We start from the raw sequence: 8,837 nt of genomic DNA on the forward strand, positions 1-8,837 counted from the left end.
TCATGATGAAAAAAGGAAATATCATTATGTCCACTATTGAAATATAGAATATAATCAGAAACTATTTTGAAAATTTATACTCCAATAAAATAGAGAGTCATGATGGAAATTATACCAATACTCCTCAAATTATTCAATGAAGTAGAAAAGGAGAGAACCTTTCCAAACTCATTCTATGAAGCTAGTATCACCTTGATACCAAAACCAGAAAAACACAAATTAAGGAAAGAAAACTTTAGACCAGTATCCCTGATGAACATAGATGCAAAAATTCTTAATAAAATACTGGCAAATCACATATAAAAACATATTAAAAAGATAGTGTACCATGATCAAGTGGGGTTCATTCCAGTGATGCAAGGTTGGTACAAGATATCGAAATCAAAAAATGTAATTCATCACATAAATAGGCTTAAAGACAAGAACCACATGATTTTCTCAATAGATTCCAAAAAAAGTATTTGACAAAATTCAGCATCCATTTATATTGAAAACTCTAGAAACACTAGGGATAATAGGAATATACCTCAATGTTGTAAAAACCTACATGCTAAACCCAGGGCCAACATTATTCTAAATGGAGAAAAACTGGAACTCTTTCACCACTTCTATTCAACATAGTCCTTGAAACCCTGGTCAGAGCAATTCGACAAAATAAAGAAAGTAAAGAAATACAAATAGGAAAAGAAGAGCTCATATTTGCCATTTGCCAACGACATGATTGTATATTTAGAAGAGCCAAAAAAGTCCACCACAAAGCTTCTTGACCTCATAAATGAATTTGGAAAAGTAGCAGGATATAAAATTAACACCCATAAATCAATTGCTTTCCTATACGCCAATGACAAATCAGCTGAAAGAGAAATCAGGAAAACTATTCCATTCACAATAGCCTCAAAAAAATAAAATACTTGGGAATCAATCTAACAAAAGAGGTGAAAGACCTCTACAATGCAAACAACAGGACACTAAAGAAAGAAATTGAAGAGGACCTTAGAAGATGGAAAGATCTGCCATAAAATCTTGGATAGACAGAATTAATATTGTAAAAATGGCCATACTACCAAAAGCACTATAAAGATTTACTGCAATTCTCATCAAAATTACAAAGACATTCTTCATAGAAATAGGAAAGCAGTCATGAAATTTATTTGGAAACATGAAAGGCCCAGAATAGCCAAAGTCATCTTTAGCAAGAAAAGTAATGCAGGAGGCATCACATTACCAGACCTTAAATTATGTTACAGAGCTATAGTTAAAAAAACACAGCATGGTATTGGCACAAAAATAGAATTGAAAACCTATGGAACAGAATAGAAGACACAGAGTCAAACTCACATAAATACAGTTATCTCATACTAGACAAAGGAGCCAAAAACATACATTTGAGAAAAGATAGCCTCTTCCACAAATGGTTCTGGGAATCCATTTGCAGGCAAATGAAATTAACTCCCTATCTCTCACCATGCACAAAACTCAACTCAAAGTGGAGTAAGGACCTTGGCATTAGACCAGAGACCCTGTGCCTACTAGAAGAAAAAGTAGGCCCAAATCTCCATCATATCAGCTCAGGAATAAACTTCCTCAATAAGACTCCAAAAGCACAAGAAGTAATATCATAAATAGGATGTATCAAACTAAAAAACTTCTTCACAGCAAGGGAAACAATTAAGGACATGTATAGAGAGCCTACATAATGGGAGAAAAATCTTTTGCTATCTGCACCTCAGATACAGCATTAATCTCCAGGATATTTAAAGAAGTAAAACACTTAACACTAAAAAGTAAATAAATAATAATAATTCAATCAATAATTGGGCAAAGGAACTGAACAGGCACTTCAAAGAAAATAAATATGAATGGTCAAACAATATATGAAAAAAATGTTCAACATCTCTAGCAATTAGAGAAATACAAATTAAAAATATACTGAGATTTCATCTTACTCCAGTCAGAATGTCAATTATAAAGAATACAAGTAACAATAAATGCTGACAAGGTATGTGGGGGAAAGGTTCACTCATATATTGCTGGTGGGAGTGCAAACTGGTGCAATAACTATGGAAATCAGTGTGGAGATTCCTTAGAAAATTTGGAGTGGAACTGCCATTTGACCCAGTTTTCCCAGTCCTCAACTTATATCCAAAGGACTTAAAATCAGCATACTGAGTGTGGGCAGGCAGCTCGGACCAAGTAGGGCTTTCCTTACCAGTGGATTGTGTAGAATACACTGCAAGTCTCTTGTCTTCTATTCGCCATGGCTTCTTCTGATATTCAGGTGAAAGAACTGCTCAGGCCAGGCTTTTGAGCTGATTCTCAGCCCTTGGTCAAAAGAATCCGTCCCAGATTTACCCCTTTCCCCTCCAAAGAAGAAGGATCTTTCCCTGGAGGAAATTCAGAAGAAATTAGAAGCTGCAGAAGAAAGACGCAAGTCTCATGAAGTTGAGGTCTTGAAGCAGCTTGCTGAGAAACAAGAGCATGAGAAAGAAGTGCTTCAGAAAGCAATAGAAGAAAACAACAACTTCAGTAAAATGGCAGAAGAGAAACTGACCCACAAAATGGAAGCTAACAAAGAGAACTGAAAGGTACAAATGGCTGCCAAACTGGAGCATTTGCAAGAGAAGGATAAGCACATTGAAGAAGTGCAGAAGAACAAAGAATCCAAAGACCCTGCTCATGAAAGTGAATCTGACTAATTTGTTCTGAGAACTGACTTTCTCCCCTTCCCCTTCCTAAATATCCAAAGACTGTACTGGCCAGTGTCATTTTATTTTTCCCTCCTGACAAATATTCTAGAAGCTAATGTAGGACTGTATAGGTAGATCCAGACTGTAAGATGTTGTTTTAGGGGATAAAGGGGAGAAACTGAAAGTGTTTTAATCTTTTTCTAAAGTGTTGGTCTTTTTAATGTAGCTATTTTTATTGTTGCATCTTTTCTAATTCAGTGCACTTGGTTACTGGGTTAATGGCTAGTACTGTATTGGCTCTGTGAAAACATGTTTGTGAAGAGTATGTAGTGGCTTCTTTCAAATTGTTAGATGCTGAATATCTGTTCACTTTTCAATCCCAATTCTGTCCCAATCTTACCAGATACTACTGTACTTGAATGGTTAATAAAACTGCACAGTGCTGTTAAAAAAATCATCATAGTACAGTGACACAATAACATCAATGTTTATAGCAGCTCAATTCACAATAGCTAAGCTATGGAACCAAACTAGGTACCCTTCAAAACACGAATGGATACCCAGGCATGGTAGTGTGTACCTGTAATCCCAGTAGCTCTGGAGGCTGAGGCAGGGGGTTGCAAGTTCAAGCCAGCCTCAGCAACTTAGTGAAGCCCTAAGTAACTCAGTGAGACCCTGTCTCTAAATAAAATACAAAAAAGGGCTGGGGATGTTGCTCAGTGGTTAAGTGCCCCTGAATTTGCTCCCCAGTAAAAAGAAAATATTAAGATGAATGGATAAAGAAAATGTGGTATATATACACAATGGAATATTACTCAGCTATAAAGAAGAATGCAATTATGGCATTTGCTGGTAAATGGATGGAACTGGAGAATACCATGTTAAGTGAAAAAAGCCAGCCCCACAAAGCCAAAGGTTCAATTTTCTCTCTGATATATGGATACAAATCCATAACAAAGGAGGGTAGGGAGGGGAAGTATAGAAATTCATTGGATTAGACTAATAGGAATGAAGGAAAGGGAGCAGGGATGGAAATAGGAAAGATAGTACAATTAATTGGACATAGCCTTCCTCTGCTCATGTATGAATACACAACTAGTGTAACTGAACATCATATTCAACCATAAGAATGGGATCAACATTGTAATAGGTTGCACCTCATGTATGTATAATATGTCAAAATACACCCTACTGTCATATATATCTAAAAACAACCACAACAACGATTTATACCTGTTTTCTTTAAGTTCCATTTTGAGTTAATTTTTGTGTATGATGTGAAGTAGGAATCTAAATTTATTATTTTGCAATGGTTATTCAATTGCTATAACAACACTTGTTGAAAAGACTACCCATTGCCCATTTAATTGTCTTGGCACTCTTTTCCCATTTCTTATTAGTGCATTATAGTTATACATAATATGGGGCTCATTTTTATATAATTATACAAGGGCAGGATATAATTTGCTCCAATTCAGCCCCTAGTACTTCCCCTTTCCCTTTTCTCCTCTCTCCCACTGTTCCCTTTCCTCTACTCCACTGGTCTTTTTTTTTATTTATTTATAGTTTTTTAAAATTAGTGATATATACATACACACACATATATATATAGTGGAATACACTGTATGTACACAGGATAGTTTGGTTAATGTCATTCCACTGTTCCTCCTTTTTCCCATTAACCATCCCCTGGGACTTACGAATCATTTGACTACAAATGTTTATTTCTGAACTCTCAATTCAATTCCATTGATCTACATTATTCCAGTACAATACTATTTTGATTATTATAAATATTGTGGTAAGTTTGAAAATAAAAAGAGTAAAGTGGCAAAGAATACAAGAAGGATATGTGGATGCCATGGACTAGTTTTATTTGGAACTGTACTTCATTGTACTGTAAGGTTGGGAAGGGGGGTTGGATACCAGTTAGATTCTGGACACAAGGGAAACCTCCTTTATTTCTACAAACATGTGATAACACTATTCTTCTTTGTTTCTTCTTTCCATATTTGGGTTGGCTGTACCCCTAGACTGCCAGAATCCTACCCCTATAGATAGTCAATACTACAGACAGCTGGATATTGCTGCTGGGTTCAGTGAGAAATTCTCAGAGTGAATACTTTCTTTGCCCAGCTAGGTGGTACTCTTTTCAATGCCTTCTCCCCACCACCACCACAAGCTTTCTACATTTCTTTTTCACAGGACAGTTTCATTAGGGTTACCGAACATGGAATGTCACAAGTGATAGTGAGATAGATAACACAAGTTACAAAGAATAAATAAACTGGACTTTGTTGAAGTTAGAAATGTTTTTGCCTCAAAGGAAAATGAGAAAATGAAAAGCCCACATGCAGATTCACACAAGGGAAATATATTAGCCAAATAAATTAGTGCTATATAGTATATGTAGGAACCTTGAATATACTGTGTCTAAGTTAAGAAGCCCAACACAAAAGACCACGTATTTTATAATTCAATTTATTTTAAAAAATGCCACAAATAAGAAAATCTATAGAGACAGAAAATTAATTAGTGCTTACCTTGGTCTAAGGAAAATGGGAATGAAATGTCATTCATAACAGGTAGGTTATTTCTTTGGGGAGCATTGAAAATTTTCTGTAAATTGATGATGGATGTACAACTAGAATATATACCAAAATCCATTGAACTATATACTTTGAAATGGTGAATTTTCTTTATTTAAGCTACATATCAATAAATTTTTCCATCTTAACCTAGTTTGAAAAAGAAGAATAACACTTTACCCAAAGCAAGCAGAAGAAAAGAAACAAAGAAGTGAAAAGAAAAAAATCAGTAAAATTGAAATTAGGAAACAGAGAAAATGATGGCAAACAAACCATATTTTTCAAAAGATTGAGAAAAGCTATATAACTCTAGCCAAGTGCCCAAAGTTAAAAAGGAAAAAAAAATCTACACGAATTATCTCTCTCAGAATTTAAACAGTTAATGTTACCACAGGTACTAAATTACAGATGTTAGAATGATAGAAAAGTAAATACTAAGAAAAATATTTGCATATAATTACAAGGACTTAGGTGAAATAGTACAATTCAGAGACACTGCGTCTGATAGAAGAAAAAGTTGGCTATGATCTACATACTGTGGGGTCGGGCTCCAAATTCCTTAATAGGACGCCCACAGCACAAGAGTTAATAACTAGAATCAACAAATGGGACTTACTTAAACTAAAAAGTTTTTTCTCGGCAAGAGAAACAATAAGAGAGGTAAATAGGGAGCCTACATCATGGAAACAAATTTTTACTCCTCACACTTCAGATAGAGCCCTTATATCCAGAGTATACAAAGAACTCAAAAAATTAGACAATAAGATAACAAATAACCCAATCAACAAATGGGCCAAGGACCTGAACAGACACTTCACAGAGGAGGACATACAATCAATCAACAAGTACATGAAAAAATGCTCACCATCTCTAGCAGTCAGAGAAATGCAAATCAAAACCACCCTAAGATACCATCTCACTCCAGTAAGATTGACAGCCACTATGAAGTCAAACAACAACAAGTGCTGGCGAGGATGTGGAGAGAAGGGTACACTTGTACATTGCTGGTGGGACTGCAAATTGGTGCGGCCAATTTGGAAAGCAGTATGGAGATTCCTGGGAAAGCTGGGAATGGATCCACCATTTGACCCAGCTATGGCCCTTCTCGGACTATTCCCTGAGGATCTTAAAAGAGCGTACTATAGGGATACTGCCACATCAATGATCATAGCGGCATAATTCACAATAGCTAGACTGTGGAACCAACCTAGATGCCCTTCAATAGATGAATGGATAAAAAAATATGGCATCTATACACAATGGAATATTACGCAGCACTAAAAAATGACAAAATCATAGAATTTGCAGGGAAATGGATGGCATTAGAACAAATTATGCTAAGCGAAGCTAGCCAATCCTTAAAAAAAACAAATGCCAAATGTCTTCTTTGATATAAGGAGAGCAACTAAGAACAGAATAGGGAGGAAGAGCATGAGGAAAAGATTAACACTAAACAGAGACGAGTTGGGGGAGAGAAAGGGAGAGAGAAGGGAAAGCATATGGAAATGGTAGGAGACCCTCAATGTTACACATAATTACATATAAGAGGTTGTGAGGGGAATGGGAAAATAAACAAGGAGAGAAATGAATTACAGTAGATGGGGTAGAGAGAGAAGATGGGAGGGGAGGGGAGGGGGGATAGTAGGGGATAGGAAAGGTAGCAGAATACAACAGTCACTAATATGCCATTATGTAAAAACGTGAGTGTGTAACCGATGTGATACTGCAATTTGTATTTGGGGTAAAAATGGGAGTTCATAACCCAATTGAGTCAAATGTATGAAAGATGATATATCATGAGCTTTGTAATGTTTTGAACAACCAATAAAAAAATTAAAAAAAAAAGATTAGTAAAGTTTAAAAAAAAGAAAAATATTTGCATATAATTACAAGGACTTAGGTGAAATAGTACAATTCTTCAAAAAATAAGAAACTATTGAAACTCACTTTACATGAAATGAATAATCTAATAAAACTATAACTATTAAACAGATTGATATCATAGCTTAAAAATCATTTAAAAATCTTTAGGCTTGCAACATCCAGGCAAATCCTAAAAGAATGAAAAGACAAAAAACAGTAGAAACATTTTGTGGCTTTTAAATTGTCCCTTCCTACTCCCCTTTGCAACTTGGCAGTGGTCTTAAAGACAGCAGCCCACATTTCTAGTGTGGGACCCTGGAGGCTGGTTCCAGAGGGAACAAAGCAGACCTTATATTTAAAGTTGTGTTTCGTTGTTCTAGCTTTCCTGGGGCCTAGCTGGAATGACTCAAGGTACTTGACTTTGGTTTATTTGACAGGGAATTCGGTCTGCAGAATGGTGGTGGGTGCTCTTTGAAAACATTGTAAAGCAAGTTAACAGCACCTAGTCATCTAGGACAAATCAAGATAATGGGGACAAACAAGAGTGCCTAGAGCCAGGGAGGGAAATCTGTTGAAAGGGATTGTTTGTTTGTGTGAAACATGGGCATTCAAAAATGCCATGTGTGTACTGGGAATTTAGATAGTCATATGTTTAGTATCTGCAGCTACCCCATGAAGTAGGTACTGTTGTTATTCATAGCTTATAATTGACGGAACAAAGGCACAGACAGTTTAGAACCATAAAGAATGAACATCCTGTGCAGCCACACCCCTCTATTAGGTCATAAACTACTCAGGGCAGGGGTTATGCATTAAGCTGCACTCTCAGCTTGTTTCACAGGCCTTAACAAATAGTGGAGATTAGGAAATACATATTAAATAAAATTCACACAACCTTGGGCTGGGAATGTGGTTCACTGATATAGCACTCCTCTACCATGTGCAAGGCTCTGGGTTTGATACCCAGAACCCCAAAACAAAATGAAAAACACACAACCTTATCAGATCGACTTTATTTAGCCTACAATACACGTAACATGTTGACACAAACAGAATCAGTGGTGCAAATAACACTTCTCCAAATGAATGGAGAAGTGCCTACATACACAGCCAACAATAGAGGGAGAGAGTCTTGTCTATGTGGAACTTTTAAGTCACATTTTTCATGAAAATTAGCACATGACTATGAGAGAACAAAATGATTACAAGAGAAATATCTTTATAGAGTGAACCAGCTATGCCAATATCCTTCAAACATTGGAAGGATAACAGTAGCATTCAAGAAGAAATTACTAGTAGGTTAGCATAATATGAAGGAAAGTTAAGCTGGGCGTGAGGGCACTTGTTATGGTTTGAGTGTATCCCACAAAAGTTCATGTTAATAGTATTCAGAAGTGGAGCCTTTGAGGTATAATTAGTATTATATAGGTAATGAAGATTTCCCATGATGGCCTTAGTGGCTTTTTAAGAAGAAGAGAGACCTGAGCTAGATTGCTTGCTCTGTCTTTCTATGAGATGGTCTTCTCCATGTTATGATGCAGCAAGGAAGCTCTCACCAGATGCCAACTAGTTGCCAGCACCATACTGTTGGACATTCTAGCTTCCATAACTGTGGAAAATACATTTTAACCTTTATAAATTATCTGCTCTTGGATATTTTGTTATAGCAACAGAAAACAAACTAAAACAAAGCTACAAT

The 8,837-nt window shown here is 36.1% G+C and overlaps 1 pseudogene across 1 annotated transcript; it reads left to right on the forward strand.

Annotated features, from left to right (window-relative positions):
• The first annotated feature begins 2,257 nt into the window (after window positions 1–2,257).
• LOC308639656 (stathmin-like) lies at window positions 2,258–3,132 on the forward strand (annotated as a pseudogene). Its single transcript has one exon. The product of its transcript is annotated as a stathmin-like (transcript).
• The last annotated feature ends 5,705 nt before the right edge of the window (window positions 3,133–8,837 follow it).

This window comes from Spermophilus citellus, assembly GCF_964194105.1.
Source record: "Spermophilus citellus genome assembly, chromosome: X".
NCBI lineage: Eukaryota > Metazoa > Chordata > Mammalia > Rodentia > Sciuridae > Spermophilus > Spermophilus citellus.